The sequence below is a fragment of the Erinaceus europaeus genome, chromosome 4 (assembly GCF_950295315.1).
Source record: "Erinaceus europaeus chromosome 4, mEriEur2.1, whole genome shotgun sequence".
NCBI lineage: Eukaryota > Metazoa > Chordata > Mammalia > Eulipotyphla > Erinaceidae > Erinaceus > Erinaceus europaeus.
Genome location: NC_080165.1, coordinates 78,493,978 through 78,515,058, shown reverse-complemented (window position 1 = coordinate 78,515,058; position 21,081 = coordinate 78,493,978).

Here is a 21,081-nt window from a genome sequence, read left to right as displayed (position 1 = left end):
GAGTAACCATGATTTATATATCCTAATACTGAATTTTTATCTTCTTACTTCTTATAATAGTTCTTAATCATTCTCCAATATCAGTTGTTGTTGGACTCTGCAGTTTCTCATTTTTGGACACCTTTGCATTTTTAGTGTCCTTCAAATGCACTGAGAACAATCGTGCTCAGAGTCTTTGCACAGGGTGCTCCTTTTTGATTGACATATCCCTGCTTCCTGAAGGCTGTTTGTCCTATTTCCTGGATTCTATTAATACTCTTCAACTGTCACCTTTCAAAAGCTGAAGAGATACTTCATGGGTAGGATGCCTACATTGCATCCCAGAAAATCCTCATTTGAGCCCTTGTACTACTGGCAGGTGCTATAACAGAGGAAACCTTATGCTATGGTTTCTCATCCCTCTTTCTGTGCCTCTCCATGTGAGTGAAAAAAAGTGACTCAGAGCAGTAAAAAATTGCATTAGAGGGCCCAGTTCCATCATAAAACTGACATCACTTTCTTAGAGTGAGGGTTTTCCTGAATTTTCATCTAAAATGGTGCCAGTGCATTCTTCTGATTCCTAGTCAAATGTGTTATCCATTGCATCACCGGCCCTAGCCTCTGCCAGTGCATTCTTATTCTTTACTTCATATTTTCATAGTATTTATGAAGTTTTATACAAACACTCTCTTGTGCGTTCTCTCCCTCTCTCTCTCTCTCTCTCTCTCTTTCTCTCTCTTTCTATCAGAAATGTTGAATGGACTTTGTGCCTGGGAGACTCTGAAGTTCTTGGTCACAATTTTTTTTCCATATTACAAACAAATTTATTTAGTCATGGAACCAAAATGCAAGTTCAGATATTCTCTGTCTAGAGAAAATAGTCATTCTTATGTTATCAGTGATCGGTTATATGACATTAAATCTCTGATTCTGAGTACATGTAATCATAAATAAATACATGTATTCTATACTCTTACTTAATAAAAATAGGTCAAAACAATGTCATACTCATTTGATTCTTTATATATAAGTATAGTTTATTTTACAAGGTAAAATGTCAATGGTGTGTAATAATGAAATTATGTTAATAAAAATGAATATGTAAAAAAACAATAGTTACTAATAGAAAATTGGCTTCTCCCAATATATTGCCTGGTTCTCTGGTTGCATTACCAGGAGAGAATAAAAAATGTGGGATTATGTGAAAGCATGGTAGATCTTAGAGGAACTCTCCCCATCCTTGGGATGGAGGTCTGGAAAAACACCTCACTTGTCAGTCTCTCCCTTCCAGGGATGGAACTAAGAGGGAAAGTTTCCATGACTCAGTTTCCTTTTGTTGGTCTCTCAAGCATCACAAAGGCCTGCAACCTCTCACAGTTAACTCATTCCCCTGCTAGCAGACCAAATGGCTGCCTGCTTGCAAATCCCCTTAGAGTTCACTACGCTTACTACAAGTTCACCACCTTTTGACCACACACATAAGCATACTCCATCACAGCCTTACCAGTACCCTGGCAGTGAGACCCCCACACCTTATTTCCTTGTCCTTTGATATTTATGATTTACATCAAGATCTGCCCTTCTCTGCTTCATTTCACTCTGCTGGCCTGTTTTTCTTAATACCTTTAGTTAATTAACATGTCTTGCATCATGGAAACTAATTGCTCTGACCTTTTGTTATCTCATCAATTCTCATCATTCCTACCCCTCCCCACCATAGGGGTATCTGACCTTTGGGACCCTGTGATTACTGACATATGTGAAAAATGTCCTTTGTTCTACTTGCAATATAAGTTGTCCTTCTCAGAATAAAGTTGTAAGTTCATACCTGAGCTTCCCCTGCCACTTCTTTCTACATCACGTGGTCACTAGAACCTGTGATGGGAAGGCCAGCGGCTTACCTCTGTTGTGAGGCCGCCTAAGTGAGCACCAGCAAAAAATATAAATATCTTTATTAGTGATTTAATAAATGTCAGTGATGTGTAGTGACAAAATTATGTTAATAAATAAAATGAATGTTTAAAAAACAATAGTTACTAATAAAAAATTGGTTTCTCCCAGTATATTGCCTGGTTCTCTGGTTGCATTATCAGGAGAGAATAAAAAATATATTTTTATTAGTGATTTAATAATGATTAACAAGATTGTAAATAATAGTGGTACAACACCACACATTTCCCAACACCAGAGTTCCATGATGCATTTGATGCATTGGAATTTTCACTATTCTTTATCCATTATAGACAAATATTCTTTATAGGGTGCAGAAGGTGTCTAACTTCTGTAATAGCTACCCTTCTGAACATGGATGTCGGCAGGTTGATCCATACACCCAACCTGTTTTTATCTTTCCTTAGTGAGATAGAGCTCTGGAGTGTTGTGCTTCTGGGACACATTGTTGGATGAACATTTTTTTTTTTTTTTAAGAGTTAGAGTTAGAACTACAGATCCATTACTCCTGGTGGCCATTTTATTCTGCACCCACACACCCCCAACCATTTTTGTTTTGACAGAACAGAGATAAATTGAGAGGGGAGAGTGACATAAAGATAGAGACAGAGATATAGATGGATGATCCTTGATAGATAAATAGACAGACAGACAAAGAGACAGATAAATAGGTAGAGAAAGGCACTTTCTGACATGCTTTATTACTCCTGAAAGGTCTTCACAACTTCATGTAGCTTTTGTTAATATCCCAGTTTTTTTTAATTGATATGTACTTTTTTAGTTTTTTTTTATTATCTTTATTTATTATCAGATAGAGACAGTCAGAAATCAAGAGGGAAGGGGAAGATAGAGAGGGAGAAAGACAGAGAGACACCTGCAGCCCTACTTCACCACTCATGAAGCTTCCCCCTGCAAGTGGAGACTGGGGGCTCTAAGCTGGGTCCTTGTGTACTGTAACACATGTTCTCAACCAGGTGTACCACCATCTGGTCCCAATTTCCCAAATTTATAAGGTTCTGACTACCATCTCACTCCATAAGATTTTATTTTTGGGAGTCGGGTGGTAGCACAGCGGGTTAAGCACAGGTGGCTCAAAGCGCAAGGACTGGCATAAGGATCCCGGTTTTAGCCCCTGGCTCCCCACCTGCAGGGGAGTCACTTTACAATCAGTGAAGCAGGTCTGCAGGTGTCTATCTTTCTCTCCTCCTCTCTCCATTTCTCTCTGTCCTATCCAACAATGACTACAACAATAAAAAAAAATTAAAGATTTTATTTTCATTACCATTGTCCATATTAGCTTTATGTTCTGTATATATTCTCTAAAAACTAAATATTTACATCCTTCCAGTATTCATTTGATGAAGGCTAATTCCCAAAATAACTATACTTGGAAACAAGGTCTTTAAAAATTAATTAAGTCATGTGGATGTTGCTGGAATGAGTGCTCTTATAAGCAGATATCTAGTCTCTCTCTGTATCCATGTGAATAAATAGCAAGATGGTCATATGATTAACCACAAAGTTCTCATCATATGATAGATAAAATAGGACTTTAATTTTCCATCTTGGGGAGGAAAAAAAAGTATTTGTTATTATACCACCCATACTATTGCAATTTGTTATAAAAGGCCTATTGACTAAAACTATGTCCTTTATTGCATATTGTCACATTGTGAGAGTCCTTAAGATTTAACAATATAGTATAAAGGCTATAGGGAAGTTTATTTACATGTTAACATTCCTTATCACTTACCTGTACAAGGATCAACATTTAATTAATAGCTATTCAAGTTATGAATAATACATTTGAAAACATTGATTTGTGTTATTTATGGGCAAATGTTTGCGAGGTCAGTGTCTTCTGTTTTAAATACTTTCATTTGTATTGGGTTTATTTGCTTAACTGACCATGTCTTACATATCCTAGTACTGTATTTCTTGTTTTCTACTTTTTGCCCATTTATTTTAATTAAGCCATTATAGTGTCATTAATCATGCATTTTTCATTAGATCTGATGACCCATACTTCATAGCAATATTCAGGGATGCTAATACACATATATTTTACCTCATAGTTAATGAGAAAAAAAAAAGATTCAAAAACATAAGCTAGTTACATATAGAAATCTTAGTGTTATGTTAAAATTAAATATGCAATTTATATCCAAGTACATAGTACACTACTTAAATTGGCTACTAAAACTAGAAGAAATAAACATCATTACTGGCACTCATTGCAAAAGGAGTACTTTTAGTAGTTTAATAATAATAGAGGAAATTACATGTTCCCTGGCTCTGAGAAACACTGATTAAAAGATGGAGTTTTACTACTAGTCATTTTTAGATAAATTAGTGTTCTTCATTATCTTAATTTTTACAAAATCAAAATGAGTTATATCAACTTGTAATTATTAGTGAAATTACTCAATCAAAGTAATGTAAAATAAAGATTAAATGCAGCATCTTATTTTTGTGCAGTGTTCCAGGAAGAAAACGAAGTTTGTATTTGAAAGCTCAAAATTAAAAGTGGAGTCTTTTGTACAGACATCAAGAAACTATTGAATATAAAACATTTAAAAATACTTATTTCATGAGAAAAGGAGAGAACAGTAAAGCACTACTGCAAGTCCTGTGTTATCTACTGAGTCATCTCTACAGACATAGAAACTAAGCACTCCAAAAGAAGTTCTAGTGTACAAAAAGTGGAGTTGTATTAAATTATAGTAATTAACATTTTTATTAATGCTTCTTTTATATTTTAATTTTTAATTTTATTTGAAGCATGTTCTGAACGTACTTGAGAAACTACTAAAATACATAAAAATCAGCAATCAGTAATTTTATTTGATGTTAAGTAAATAATGACTTCTTTTTTTATTTACCTACTTTAGTCTTGCATAAAGAAGTGCACATAATTAAATAAATTAGAGAATTAACTATTCAAGTCTTAATGTTATATATATATAAAAACGTGTTTTTTAGAACTTAAAATGTTCAGTGTATTTTTCTCCTGTATTATTGAGTTAGTAGTGATTTCTAAGACTTTAAGTTAGTAAGAGTAGGATTTAACCGTTCTCCTTCCATCCAAAGGTTGTTCCCTACTTTGACTCCCATATGGTGAAATTGAAAGCTCTCCTCTCCCCAAAGTTCTTTATTTGCATCCAATGCACAAATCCAGTCCAAATACTACAGTGTGTTTCCTTTGTCTGTTCTTATTTCTCAGTACTGTCTATGAGTGAGATCATCCCACATTCATCCTTCTTTGCTGGCTTATCTTACTTAACATAATTCCTTCAAGCTCCATTCAAAATTATATGAAGAAGGAGGATTCATCATTCTTAAAAGCTGAGTATAGTGGGCAGGGGTAGATAGTATATTGGTTATGCAAACAGACTGTCATTCCTGAGGCTTTGAAGTCCCAGGTTCAGTCCCCTGCACCATCATAAACCAGAGCTGATCAGTGCTCTGGTAAAAAAAAAAAAAAAAAAAGAGTATTATAACATTGTGTATATATACAACTTTTTCAACAGCTCATCAGGAAACAAACAAAATTTAACTAAAATACTAAGTTTGAATAATAAAAACATAGTAGCATATCAAAGATTCCAGCTGCATTTTCTTCCTAAATTTTCAGTTATTTTCATTGCATCAAAATAAGCTCTATTGTTCTTTTACTAAATTATTTGGTAAAATTCATTTATAAGTTCTTAACATTATAGCTGCTTTAAAGTATAGGTAAAAACAAACTGCCTCATCCTAAAATTAAGGTTTTTACATCTATCTGTATTTTGTTTTTAACCCCTTCACAATATTCCTCTGGTCAGAATATTGTCAAATGACAATATGTAGACTCATTTCTATATTTTTGGGACTTTTCAGTTAGTCTTATTATAATCTTGTACTGTTTTTACTATTACTACTAATCTTTTGGTTATTACTAAGTCTTAGGTTAATTCCACTGTGGTCTGAGAAGATTCTTGGGATAATTTCAATGCTATTGAATTTGCTGATGCTGTCTTTGTGACCTAACAGATGGTTTATCCTTGAGAATGATCTATGTGGACTTGAGCAGAATGTATATTCCAGTTTCTTGGGGTGAATGATTCTGAAAATGTCCAATAGTTCTAGTTTATCTATCTCCTCACTTAGCTCCCTTGTTTCTCTATTGATTTTCTGCCTGGATGATCTGCCAAGGTGAGAGTGTGGTTTTGAAGTCCCCTACTACTACTGTGTTGCTGTTAATATATTGCTGTATGTCTTTAAGTAGATGGTTTGATGTATTTAGCTGGCTTCTCATTAGATGCATAGATGTTAATAACTGTTAAGTCCTTTTGATTGACTGATCCTTTGAGTAATGTCCATCCCTATCTTTTCTAATTATATTTATTTTAAAGTTTATCATGTCAGATATGAGAATAGCTGTTCCTTTCCTTTTTTGTGGTCCATTAGCTTGTATGATAGTTTTTGATCCTTTCACTTTGAGTCTGTTTTTGTCTTGTTGAGTTAGGTGGGCTTCCTGTTGACAACATATTGTTGGGTTGTGTTTTCTGATTCATCTTCCTACTCTGTGCCTTTTAATGGGTGAATTCAGGCCATTGCCATTTATTGACAGTATAGATTGAAGATATTTTAACGCCATTCTCGCAGATTTTAGAGTGTTCTGATATACGGCATACTTATGGTGGTCTGACTATTCGTAGGAGAACTTTCAGAACTTTTTTCAGGGCAGGCTTGGTGATAGTTGATTTTTTCAACTGCTGCTTGTCTGAGACAGTTTTTATGCCTCCATCTAGTCTGAATGACAGTCTAGAAGGATACAGTAGTCTTGGTTGAAGCACTCACTAGATATCTTGCCATTCTCTTCTGGCCTGTAGTGTTTATGTGGAGAAGTCTGCTTCAGGAAAACCATACTTCTGGTTTTCCTCTGTAGGTGACTCTGTTTTTTCTCTTGCAGACTTCAGGATCCTTTCTTTATCCTTATTCCTTTCCATTCTAAATATGATGTGTCTTTATGTCTTTAAGTCTTGGTTAATTCTGATTGGGACCCTCTAGGCTTCTTGAACCTTTATGTCTTTTATGTTGTCTAGACTAGAGAAGTTCTCAGCTATTATGTCCTGCAGAATGCTTTCTTCCCCTCCCTCTCTTTCTTCCTCTGGTAAGCCAATAATGTGTATATTCTTTCTTTTGAAGTCATCCCATAGGTCTTTGTAGTTATTTTCAGTATTCCTTAATCTCTTTTTGAAATCTCTTACTTCTTTTTTAGTTGTCTCTAATTCATCCTTGATCTTGCTAATTCTGTCTTCAGCCTCATTTATTCTATTATCTTTCCCCTCTATTGCTTTCTGGAGTTCATCTATTCTGTTACCCTGTTCTGGTACTGTTTTAGCTTGTTCAGCTAGTTGTGTTCTTAGCTCAGCTATTTCAGCTTTCTAATAACCTTGGGATAATTAGTGTTTTCTTCCAGAGTCTCATTTGTTGTTTCTGCATTTCTTATGACAATTCTTTCAAACTCTTTACTCAGTCCTATGACAATTTCCTTACCTAGTGTTTGGATGTTGACCTCATTGTTTTGTGCTTCAACCTTTGCTGTACTTTTGTCCTCTGTTTCATTTCTCCAATATTTCTTCTTGTTGGTTTAATCATTCTATATAGTATGTTATGAAGAGCCTCTCTCAGTACTTTTCAAATTACTGATCACTCTTGCTGGATTGACTTGAGTCTAAGTAAGGTACTTAGGGAGTTCAAAGTTGTGGAAATTAACTGTTATTTCAATATTATTTCACTTCCTGAGTTGGAGAACAGAGGCTGTTAAAAGTCTCTTTTGTTCTTTTTCTTCCCTGTAGGCTATGGGAATCTGAGGGCTATTAAACTATAAGTAGGCTTCTCACACCCCAAGGATCCAACGCTCTAGGGTCAATTCAGCTTCTTTGCCAAACTGGTCAGCACTGCTGGGCCCTGTGAGTTTCTAAACAAGTCTTGTTTATAGTCTGTAGTTTCTGAGGCAATTATTCACCATGTTCTCATCAGGAGCACAGTGTGGAAAGGCTTGTACTATACAGCCCTACTGCTAGGCCACTGAGGTGTAGCCCTTCTCCTGAGTTCCTTGGTCAGTTCTCTGTTCCCAGATGTCAGCACAAGTCCTTCCCTTTGCTGCTCCAGCCTGCTCCAGTTGCATCTGGTGAGTCTTAGGGGAGTCCCCTCCTCCCTGAAGCAGTCTTTTTGTTGGTAAAACAGACTGGTGGTGGTGCTTCAACTGGCAAGCTGCTGGACTGTTACCAGTATCTCAATCTCTCCTTAGGCTCCTCCCTGTCCAAGAGGCACATGTGTTTGCACTCACTGGTGGTTTAGTGGGTTCCTGAAGTCATTCTAGTCCTGCCTTGTTGTGGTCCCAGGTGGTATCCTTTGGTATTCCTAGTTCAATCTTGTACTGTTTTTGAAAGAATAATTTTTTAATATTTATTTATTTTCCCTTTTTGTTGCCTTTGTTGCTTTTCAGTGTTGTAGTTATTGATATCATCATTGTTGGATAGAACAGAGAGAACTGGAGAGAGGAGGGGAAGACAGAGAGGGGGAAAGAAAGATAGACACCTGCAGACTTGCTTCCCTGCTTGTGAAGCAAACCCCCTGAAGGTGGGGAGCCAGAGGCTCGAGTTGGGATCCTTACACTGGTCCTTGCACTTTGCACCACATGTGCTTAACCCACTGTGCTACCACCCAGCCCCTGAAAGAATAATTTAACTAGAATCTTTACCCTCCAGATTATAGTCTATTTTGTTGAGTAAAGCTTTTAAAACAAAAACTTCATCTATGGTACTTATGTTATCTGAAAAAATTTTATATGTAAAGAATGTCAATTTGTGTTTTATGATTTTATCAGGAGAAAAGGGGTAATGGTTTACAATAAAGTTGTTGACATGTAGGTACTATTTCTCATCTCACCATGGTAGTTGCTGCAAAACATTCTCAACCACAACCTAGTTCCTTTTCTACCAACATGCACTAGGACCTCAACATTCTCTTTATTTAGTCTTTCCCTTTACTCTCTAGCATATGTTGCTCTGTTCTTTCTCTTTACCACTTTCATTAAATAAATTCTTTTAAAAAAACAGTATATTGATTTTAGTTTCAGAAAATACACACTGCTTGAATAGAAATTCAAGTTGCATGATGCTTTCAATACTAGGTGGAAAATTATCTAGTTGTTTTTAAAACATATAGATCAAATGAGTATTTACTATGTATATATATATATATTTAAGTATTTATATAACATAAAATGATATATGTTTTATAATATATTTTAATCAATTACAATGTATGTTAATTTTCTTCCTAACACCAGACAGCTATATATGTTATTAATCTGGGTACATATTTAATAAAAATAAGATTATTTTATAAAGTCATAAGTAAAATACTTTCCTGGGGCTATATATATATTTGTCAATATTGTTAGAATAATTTTTCATAAGGAATAAGGAATTTTTTCTGTTCAAATATCAAGATTTCCCCCCCAGTTTTATTTTTTAACCAATATTAGTATAGGTTCTTGCTAAAAATGTATATACAACTAACATGTACCTAAAGCAGTAAAGAAGAAGGTATGTGTATTATAACACAGAAGTGGTATTTAAAACACAATTTTACATAATTAAAAGCAAGTCTAGATTTTTTCATTGTTTAATAAAATGTTTAGATTTTAATTAAATAGTGAAATGTAATGGCAAATTCAGTCAGATGTATCATATATCATATCCTTCCTCCTTTCCTTCCCTCCCTCCCTCCTTCAGTCCATCTTCCCCTTCCCTTCCCTTCCCTTCCCTTCCCTTCCCTTCCCTTCCCTTCCCTCCACTTCCCTTCTCTTTTCCTTCCTTCCTTCCTTCCTTCCTTCCTTCCTTCCTTCCTTCCTTCCTTCCTTCCTTTCTTCCTTCCTCTTTTTGTTTTACCAGAGCACTGCTCAGTTCTTACTATAGTAGTGCTGGAAATTGAACCTAGGATCTATATTGCTTCAGGCATCAAAGTCTGTTCTGCCATACCTATTGCTACCTCCTCAACCTTGATATCTGATTTTTCTCTCTGCTTATTTTGTACATATGTAAGTCTTTTTTGTCTTTAAATTTCAATAGTTTTTAATGTCTCTTTATTCCTCAAATTGAAAACATAAAATTTATTTTACTGTCTTTGAATGAGTAATTTTAATTATAAAATAGCATTTGACTTCTAATTATAGAGGTTATTCCAGTTCTTTCAGTCTTGATTTATTAAATATCAGTAAGCAATAGTTTGTCATGCTAATCCTTCTATGTTGATTCAGTTAGAGACTAATATGTGTGTGTGCTTAACGAAAAAGTGAAACATTTTAAAAAAGTAAATCATTAGCATTGTAAGTGATTAATGAATATTCTCATTCCGATTTCACGGATGTAGGGAGCTTTCAATAGCATTTCTCAACTGTTACAAGAATGCGCAATATTTTTGAAACTCATCATAGAACTTGATCATACAACAAGAACTGACTACCAAGTCTAAAAAGTGACAGTGATTACAAGGAGAGAAGTCAAACCTTTCCATGGAATATGAATTATGAAATTAAATACAGATACAGTTTAGCTAATCTTGCTGATGAATTAAAGCTGAGTATAGACTGGAGAAACTAAAAAAGTTATCGCTTGCAGTTTATTTTTCCAGAAATTCCATCATTTACTGATAACAAATAATTGTGAAAGAACCCCAAGAAGTGTCTGATAGTACATATCATGGGAGTAAACAACTATATAGATAGGTCAAGAGACACTTTTGAGATGTCTCTTCTATCTCCACTATGGAATTAACACTTTAATCTTCAGTAAAACATGCAATAGTACTAATGACTCATACACTGATAACAAACAAACGTAAAACCTGCCACAACAATCATAGAAGGAATAGAAATAATCTAGACTTGATATATAGCTCAGTGGTAGAGCATCCACCTCAAATGCCCTAGGTTTGGTGCCAAGCATGACCAGGAAAAACAAATAAATAAAGGAAATAAAAAAATTTTTAAAAATGTATTCTTGGAAAAGAAAATATATTAAACATTAATTCCATGAATGTAATCAATAATCAATGTATCTCTCAAATGGAGGTCACATTTCACTTGTTTTGCAATCCATCATCTTTTTCCATTTCCTTATACTAGTCTTCAACTGAAATTAGTATTTTAATAAAAATATCATCCCACTGTTGCATTGTGAATATGAAATGACACTGCTAAATATAGTTAAAAATTTGAAGTCATATTATTGACTTTAGTTTAATGATAACAGTATATGTTGATGGTATTTGATTTTTTTAGCAACTAAATTTTGTAGCATTTATAACATACTTTTTCTGTTGCAGGATTGTCTCTTATTTATCTTTATGTACTATACAACCATTGTACTTATTAATTAAATATCAGTCATGGTAACAAGGGAAGATAAGATATAGAAAGTGACTATATTGTTTGTCAATAATTATGTTTTCTGAGAGTAAAAAGTCACTTTTCCAACATGTTTCAGCTAATTGAAAGTATATATCTTTTTTTTTTTCAGCTTTGGAGAAGTACAATTCACAAATAAGTAGATAGTTAAGGTGTACAATTGAATGACTTGATATACATATGCTTTGTTAAAATAATCATCTCTATCAAATTAATAAAGTCCCATGACCTCATATACTTAACATAGTGTTTCCCTCTGTGATGAGAACATTTAAGATATTCTCTCAAGCAAATTCCAAGAATGAAATAGATTGTTGTTAACAATATTCATGTTAATTTACTCTCTAGAATTTAGCATTTACTATTGAATATTTGCACTTCTTGACACAAACATTTACTACTTCCAGTCCCAATAAATCATTTATACACTGACCATGCATTTATACAATATCCTAGTATATTCATTTATTTTTATGATAATTTATATGAATGAATGAACATATACAATTATAAAAAGGTGTTCTTCTATTAGAGAGGAGAATATCCAGCTCCAGATCAGTTAGACAGTGTTTTCCTTTCCAAACATGAGGGTAATAATTTGTGGAAGAGCATTTAATGTTTAATCAATGTTTATGAATTGATTGAGTCTCTATTGAATTGATTTTGAATTGATGTTTGCCCACTGGTAAAATGAAATTGTTACAAAATATTGAATATATGTGTATTTAACTCTAAAGATTTCATTTTCATACCATAGTTTTTACCTGTATTTTTTTAGCATTTTCATGGTAACAGTGCTTTTATATAATATTTAAAACCATTTATGGAATAAACTTATTTTAACATATAAAACATTGCAACTAAATATACAAATTCACATACGAGATGAGAGATTTTGGAAAAAACATTATGGAACCAACAAAACCTAGTATTACGAATTTATTTACTAAATCAGGAGACTAGGGACTGAGCACATATGGTTTACCTCATGCATTTTGATTTGTGAGGACTGGGATTCGAGCCCCTGCTCCATACCTTCATAAGAGAAAGTATCAGATCACTCTCTCTCTCTTTCACTCTCCCAATAAAAATAAATGAAACTACTGATACACTGAGTAATGAATGAAATAATCTTGAAAACATATTACATGAAGGAAGACAGTCACAAAGAATATGTACTACATATTTATGACTTTATTGAACTTGTATTATAAATGAGTTTGGGGGGAAATTCAAAACTTATTTTAAAGTTCATGTATAACAAAAGAAGGAACTGAGAAAAGCTTCATAGATTTGAGTAAAGGTATACCTTCCTAACATTGATACTTACTTTTCTCCCAAAGTGGTAAAAATAACAGGGCTACATGGTGGCACACTTGGTTGAGTGCACATGTTACAATGCATGAGGACCTCAGTTCAAGTCCCCACTACCCACCTGCAAGAAAAAAGCTTTGCACATGGTGAAGCAGTGTTTCAAGTGTCTCTTTGTTGCCCTCTCTATCACCCACTTCCCTCTTGATTTTGGGCTGTCTTTATCCAATAAATAAAGATAATAAAAAAATTGAAAAAAGTAATAAAATTAACTTTTTAGCAGTTCACAGATAAATTACACATACTCAGTTAAAGTTATACACAATTCCAAAATCCAATCAGACACTTATCAACCCTGCAGAACTGTCTAGTAAAAGCCTTATACACTGAAGAAAGGATGATCTTTTCAATATGGCATTTTTGAAAGTCAGAGTACAATAGGCTGTTCTTAAAAGATTAACTAAACTCTCTTCTTTACAATATACACAATTAAGATATATGACATGTCTATACTGTAAAAATAAAAACAAGAATTTTAGGAACTTGAAGTAGAATTGTGAGGGTTTTTTATTTTATTTATTTTATTTTATTTTATTTATAAAAAGGAAACATTGACAAAACCATAGGATAAGGGGGGGGGTACAACTTCACACAATTCCCACCACCAGATCTCTGTGTCTCCTCCCCTCCCCTGATAGCTTTCCTATTATTTCAACATCTGGGAGTATAGACCCAAGGTCATTGCGGGATGAAGAAGGTGGAACAGCTGGCTTCTGTAACAAATTTCCCTTTGAACATGGACATTGACAGGTCGATCCATACTCCCAGCCTGCCTCTTTCTATTCCTAGTAGGGTGGAGCTCTGGGGAAGCTGAGCTCCAGGACACATTGGTGGGGTTGTGTCAGGAAATTGTGGGGATGTGGTTGAGCTTGGCTGGCTCACAAAGCACCCAGCATTCCTGATACTATGGCCTATCTACATAATCACTGTTTTGCCTGAAAGATCCCCACCCATTCCATTCCTTTGATCTATCTTCTTTCTACCCTCAAGACACACCCTGCCTCCAGGGCATTAGTATTAATCCTACCAGTTGAAACCTTAGCAACAGTTGCTGGGGAGGTCCATACCATTCTCGGACCCATTTTGCCTTTCTCCACCCCTTTCCTAACCATGTATGGTATTCTCAAGCCACTTCCATTTCTGTCTTGTCTTTTCCATGTCCCTACCTGAAGGAGGGCAGGCAGGCAGACTGAGAGGCTGATACCGGCCATTGCAGTTGGCGCCATGTGGCTTAACCAGGTGTGCTACCACCCAACTCTGGGGCGTTCGAATGAATAAAAATTTGTATTGCTTTGCTGCTATGAGCTTAGTCCCTGGGTCATCTCTCTCACATGCAATGTTAGCTTGACAGGGTTGTTTCTCCAGGAAAATCTGGTTGGCATCATCTGGAGCCTGGTGGCTGAAAAGAGAGTTAAAATAAAATGCCAAACAAATTATTGACCAATCATGAACCTAAAGGCTGGAAGAGTGCAGATGAAGAGTTGGGGGGGGGGGTTGTTGTTTTCTAGATAGCTAGTAGGCATATTTTAGTCATATTCTAAAGGGGCTGTGGCTACACTTTTTTTTCCCCCTGAGCCTGAAATCTGATATGCAGGTGGATACAAGTTATTGTCTGGGGAGATGATGTCATGGCTAGAAAAAGAACAGAAAGCAGATTAGGGAAGAGAGTAGCTCCTAAATATGGGAAAGGGCTATAAATATTATTGACTGTAAATTCCATCAATTTGATGTGCTATGGGGCCCATATTCAGCTTAAGAGCCTATGTGACCTCTGCATCCCTGTAGATCTAAGCTCACATTCTGTGGTCATGAGTAGGAACACTCCAAGCTGCCCCAGTATCGACCCATGTTCCTCAGGTGTAACAAAGCGTATGTTCTCCATCCTCCCTTTGGAGAATGGAACATTCTCTATCATTGTTGATTCAAGTTGAGAGCAAGGTCCTATGGGGGCCCATAGAGGGGTCTATTCTGTTGTTTCTGATAGAAATGACTGGTAACAATGGAGAAAGGGATTTATTTGAGGTGTAGGCCCATCATTTCTCTTTGGGACTCTTAGGACTCTTCCAATAGGGCCCCAGCTGATGGGGTGGCCTGATAGTGAATAAAGAGTCATCATTAAAGTATTCCAGTGTCTTGCCCTTATTCAGTTTTTGTAGTCCTTGTTTTGATAAGATAGCTTGGGAGTGAGTGAGGAAAGTATAATAGGAACTAGGTGAGGAGGGTATCTAAGTCTAAGTAGACACTATCTCATTATGAACTTCATACTGACTCACTGAAGACTATTGTGTACTTTTGCTTTCAGGTATATATTTTGCCCTAAGTTATGAATACATGTGAACATATGCCCTATCTCATGGGACCTGGTATAGGTTTGGGGACTTTGTTAGCAATTGAACTGCCTGGAATGGATTTAGAGAATACTATGAATACTATATATTTTTTAATGTGAAGCTGGGAAAAGGAACATGCCAAGAGATTTAAAACAAAATATAATTTTGTGGGTCAGGCAGTGGCATGCTCAATTAAGCTTATATACCACCATGTGCAAAGATTCTGGTTAGAACCCCACTCCCCACCTGCAAGGGTGACACTTCTCTAGCAGTGAAGCAGGTCTACAAGTCTCTCTCTCTCTATTTCTATCTATCTATCTATCTATCTATCTATCTATCTATCTATCTATCTCTGTGTGTGTGTGTGTGTATGTGTCTGTCTGTCTCCCCTCCCCTCTCAATTTCTCTCTGCCCTGTCAAATAAAGAAAGAAAATAAAAGTGGAAAAACTGGCCTCCAGAAATGGAAGATTCATAGTGCTGGCACCTAGCCACAGCAATAATTGGGTGCAATTAATATATATATATTTTTCCCTTTTCTTGCCCTTTTTATTGTTGTTGTTATTGATGTCATTGTTGGATAGGTCAGAGAGAAATCGAGAGATGAGGGGAAGACAGAGAGGGGGGAGAGAAAGATAGACACCTGAAGACCTGCTTCACTGCCTGTGAAGCTACTCCCCTGCAGATGGGGAGCAGGGGTCAAACCGGGTTCCTTAAGCGGGTACTCGGCGCTTGTCACACATGCGCTTAACCAGCTGCACTACCACCTGACTAGTGGCCATAATTTTTTAATTAAAAAATTTGTGACCCAGGGTGTGGTGTGGTGGATAAAGAATTTAATTTTTAAGCATGAGGTCCTAAGTTCAATCCCCATTAGCGCATGTACCAGAGTGTCTGGTTCTTCCTCTCTCTTCTCCTATCTTTCTCATAAAAACATAATTAAAAATAATTTTGATCATTTCACATTTTATAATTTTAATCCCATTTTATATTTTTGTATCCCTGACTAATTACTGTAACTTAGTTAATTTTATTACCTTTTCCATTTAGTGTTCAAGTTGATGTGATCTTATTATAATGTTAAATTCACTATCTACATATAAACACCAGTTCTGGTCACTAGGTACTCATTTCCTATCATACTTTTTATGGGACCTCTTTTTGTTCATTTTTCAAGTTTCTTTCTTTGTAATTTATTCTATATGCAGCTTTAGATTTGTTGTGCCCATGGGAAGATGTAACTTTACATTCCTGTTATGAACCCCTAGTTTCATCTGCTCTATTTACACCTTTGGGTTCCTGATATTAAACAATTTGTTCTGTTTTATATCTTACCATCATTCAGCCACCAAGTTTCAGACACTACCATGATGTCATCCTGAATTCCCTGGGCAGACAACCTCATCAATATGTCACAGAACCATACCTCTCCAGAACCCTACCCAACTAGGGAAAGAGAGAAGCAGGTTGGGGTATGAATCAACCTGCCAATGTCCATGTTCAGCAGAGAAGCTATTAAAGAAGACAGACTTCCCACTACTGTTATATTGCATGTAGAAATCAAGTAAACTAATCCAAGTATAGATAAGTAAATCATTCAAATATAATTACCAAGTTTCCAACATATTTTTAAAGTTTTTTTTTTTCCTTTCTTTTTATTTTACTGCAGCCAGGATTATTGTTGGGGCTCATTGCCAGCACTATAAATACACCATTCCCTGACACCATTTTCCCCATTTTTTTTCTTTCTTTCATATTTTTATTATATAGTGCAGAGAGAAATTGAGAGAGAGGAGGGGAGATAGAGAGGGAGAAAGAAAGATAGAAACCTGAAGATCTGCATCACTACTCTTGAAGCTGGCCCCCTGTATGTAGGGAGAAGAGCTTAGAACCTGAGTTCTTTCTCTTCCTAATATGTGTACTTAACTGGGTGCATTACCTCCAGGACCTGGATTTTTTTCATTGCGACCACAGATATTATTGGGTCTCAGTGCTTGCACAACAAATCCACCACTTTCAGTGACCATGTCTTTCTCTTTTATTCCTTTCTTTTATTTAATAGGACAGAGAGAAATTGAGAGGCTAGGGCAATATCTAGAGGGAAGGAGAAAGAGAAACACCTGCAGCACTACTTCTCCTCTTCGTTGTGATGCCTCCCCCCCCCAAGATGGGTATTTAAGTGTAGGTTTTTGTGAAGGGTGACATGTGCACTCACTTGGAACTGGAGTACCTGCCCCATTTTTATTTTTTATTTAATCTTCTGCTCCTACTATGAAATACAACTATGAAGTTTTGAAATACATAGTAATATTGAACATAATCACCAACTCAGTGCTTTAATTTCATATTTAATCAGTCTGCTTCCAAAATGTCTAAAACATTTCCTTGCTATCACACTGAGAACATGACTTTTAAAATACATCATTTATTTTGACATGGCATAGTCTGGCAGTGCTTTGGGTTCTTTAGGGGGAAAAGCTTTCTAAAACTGTAACCTTACTAATTATCTTTCTCAACAATCCCATTTGGATGACATAATGACAAGGGAAATTTTCAAAGGAGATGAGAATAACAACAGAATCTTTGAGAGAAATACAAAGCTTACATTTGGTACCCACAGAGATAATCTATAATTTTCTCCTCATGATTATTAGTGTGACATATAAATTCACTGAGACAATACTTACTAACTGAAGCTGTATTTAATGGCAAAGATTGAGTTTGCAGATATGATTAAATTTCATAATCAATTGATTTTAATGTAATTATGTTTGAAATTATCTTAGATGATTTAAAACAAATGTTCTAAATCATTTAATAGTAAGTTACAATATCAACCACTGAAAAATTGAAAATTTGCCATAACAGTGATAACTTCATGGCATTATTATATTCTGGAAAGGATCTGGAAATTGATGAAATGACAGGTACTTCTATGGAAATGAAATCTTAGTTATAGAATTACACAAAAATTTCTTATCTATTCATCTGTCATTGGGCATCTAAGTTAATTCCAGGGTTGGACTACTGAAAATTATGCTGCTATGAACACAGGTGTACATAGATCTCTTTAGATAGATGTTTTTGCTTTCTTTGGATATATCCCCAGGAGAGAAATTATTGGGTCATAAGAGAGGTCTGTTTCTATTGTTCTAAAAAAATCTCCAGACTGTATTCAACAAGAGTTGGGCCAATTTACATTGAAGAGTTCTGTTTCACCCACATCCTTACCAACATTTATTGTTCCTCTTTTCTAATGTATGGCTTTTCACTGGTATAAAGTAGTATCTCATTATTCTCTTTATTTTTATTTCTCTGATTAACATAGTTATTTCGAACACTTTCAGATATATCTGTTTGCCCTCTGGATTTTTTCATTGGTAAGATTTTGTCCATGTCAATATCACTTATTTTAATGTGGTTGTTTGGTTTTTGTTGTTGTTATTGTTATTACTATTGCTAAGTTTAGTAAGGTCTTCATATACTTTAGTTATTAGCCCTTTATCCTGTATGTACCATATACAATAATCTCCCCTTCTACATGATGTCTTTCTGTTTTGGAGATGATTCCCTTTGTTATCCTGTTTTTCAGTTTAGTCTAGTCCATTTTATTATTATTTTTGCCTTACTATTTTTTCCTTACTTTTTGGAACTATGTGTAAGCCTGATAGAGCTTAGGGAGAACTACCCCCATCCTTGGATGGAGGTCTGAGAAGATAACCTCTTGGTGAGTCTCTCTCAACCGAGGTGAGCAAAAGGGGAGAAACTCAGACTTAGTTCTTTCCTTCTTGACTCTCAGTCTCACAGAAACCCCTAAGATAGAGCCGTCAGCATAAGTGGAGGAATATCCCCAGACTTGGTGATGATTATTAAAGTCTCCAACGTAAACGGCTGGGTGATTCGGGCTAAGCAGGACCTCATTATCCCATGAGGCACTGGGAGGCTAATATACATTGACGAGCTAAATAGTTTCAATAGTAATGGAGTCGTAGAAGGTCGAAGAGGCCATATGGTAAACGTCCGCAAGATACGATTTGGCATAGATGGCTCGGCCATGTTTAGGATGGAGATTATAGCATATTAAATCGAATCCACTGATGGTGAATCGAGCAGCTTCATCGACTGCTATATGTGTTTCTTGTAGGCAAATAACATTCACCTGATGCTGTATCGCCAATTGACCAATAAGAAGGCGTTTGGCAAAGGACAGCTCCTCAACATTAAGTTGGAGGACTCGAAGAGCAGGACCAACAGCTTGAAAGCTTTCAGGAGCTGCTTGTTTTTGGCTTTGAAAGTGACTGGGATCCATGTGGATTCAGTCGGCTAGGAAGGATCCTCAGTTTCCCCAATGAATGGGTACTCATGGGATGCACCATGGGAAGGTCGATCCAATGCATCCCTGGGCTTCAGAGAATGAACTCTCCCTATTATACAATCCCAAACAGCCAGGCTCTTTTCACAGTGCTAGATGGAATAAAGACTCGTCACCCGACCTGTGCTGGATTAGCACAGTCAACGGCCAAGCCTTTCCCGCTACGAGACAAGTTCTCAAGATCTTCCCGCACAGTCATCACTGCCCAGCTATCATCCACATTGGTCTCCAGCTCCCACTGATTCTGTGCTCGGAGAAACTAAGATGTAACTTTCAGAAAGCAAACTGGCGTCTGTTTAGTGATCTTACCAACAAATCTATTCCTGCAATTTCAATTAACTCTATCCCCTCTGAAGATTCCTACAGGCGCTTCCGCCAAGCCATCTTCAAAGCAGCTTCCCAAGCTATTTCTCGTGGGAGACATGCTAACTATATGCCTTGTCTTGATGCTGAATGCGAGCAACTACTAAAGCAGTATGATGAGTCGGGCGACCCAGATGTGGCCAACCATCTCATTGCCTCCCTGGATGCAGCACGCCAAGCCTGCTGGCAACAACTCACGGAAAGTCTGAACTTCACCCACTCAAGTAGGAAGGCCTGGAAGCTTCTTCATAGTCTGGGTGACGGTAGCCAACCCTCTCCTGTCTCCTATCCTCCCGTATCTCCAAACTCAGTAGCCAGTCACCTAATCAAGTTGGACGTGCTAAGATCAACCCAGTCTGGAAAAGAGAAATTTCCCATGAGTGGTCATCCCACTTCTGGTTATCTTGTCCATCTCCAAAAATCTCTCCCTTTACACTGTCTGAACTGGAAGATGCTTTGAAGAGGGTTAAACCAGGAACGGCTGCTGGCTATGATAACATCACCCCAGAACTCATTCTTAACTTGGGCCCCACGGCAAAGAAGTGGCTCACTACATTCCTGTCCAACATCTTGGAATCCGAATCTATGCCCAAAATTTGGCGTCGTGTGAAGATAATAGCTGCTTTGAAACCAAAGAAAGACCCAACACTGGCCGCCAGCTATAGACCAATTTCTCTCCTCTCTGTGTGTTACAAACTCCTTGAGAGGCTACTTCTGTCACAAATTTCTCCTCTTACAGAGAAATTCCTATCGCCCGCCCAAGCTGGTTTCCGCCCAGGAAGATCTACCTGCGAACAAGTCCTGGCCCTCTCAATTTACATTGAAAATGGATTCCAGAAGAATTTAAAGACTGGTGCTGTCTTTGTTGATCTCACAGCAGCCTATGACATGGTCTGGCACCGTGGTCAAGATCTCAAGATGCCTGCCTCCATGGGTGGCCAACACTATATCGTTTCTTCTCCAAAACAGAAGATTCCGGGTGCATCTGGGTGACAAGTCTAGCAGATGGAGACTTGTCTCAAGTGGCCTCCCCCAGGGCTCTGTTCTGGCTCCTATGCTATTTAATATTTACATCAATGACCTTCCAGAAACTTCTTCAAGGAAGTTCATCTAAGCCGATGACATCTGCTGTGCAACTCAGGCATCCAAGTTTGACATCTTCGAGGAAACACTCACGAAAGACATGTCTCTGATATTTGATTACTGTAAAAAATGGCAACTAATCCCTAGCACTGCAAAAATGGTATCATCTGTT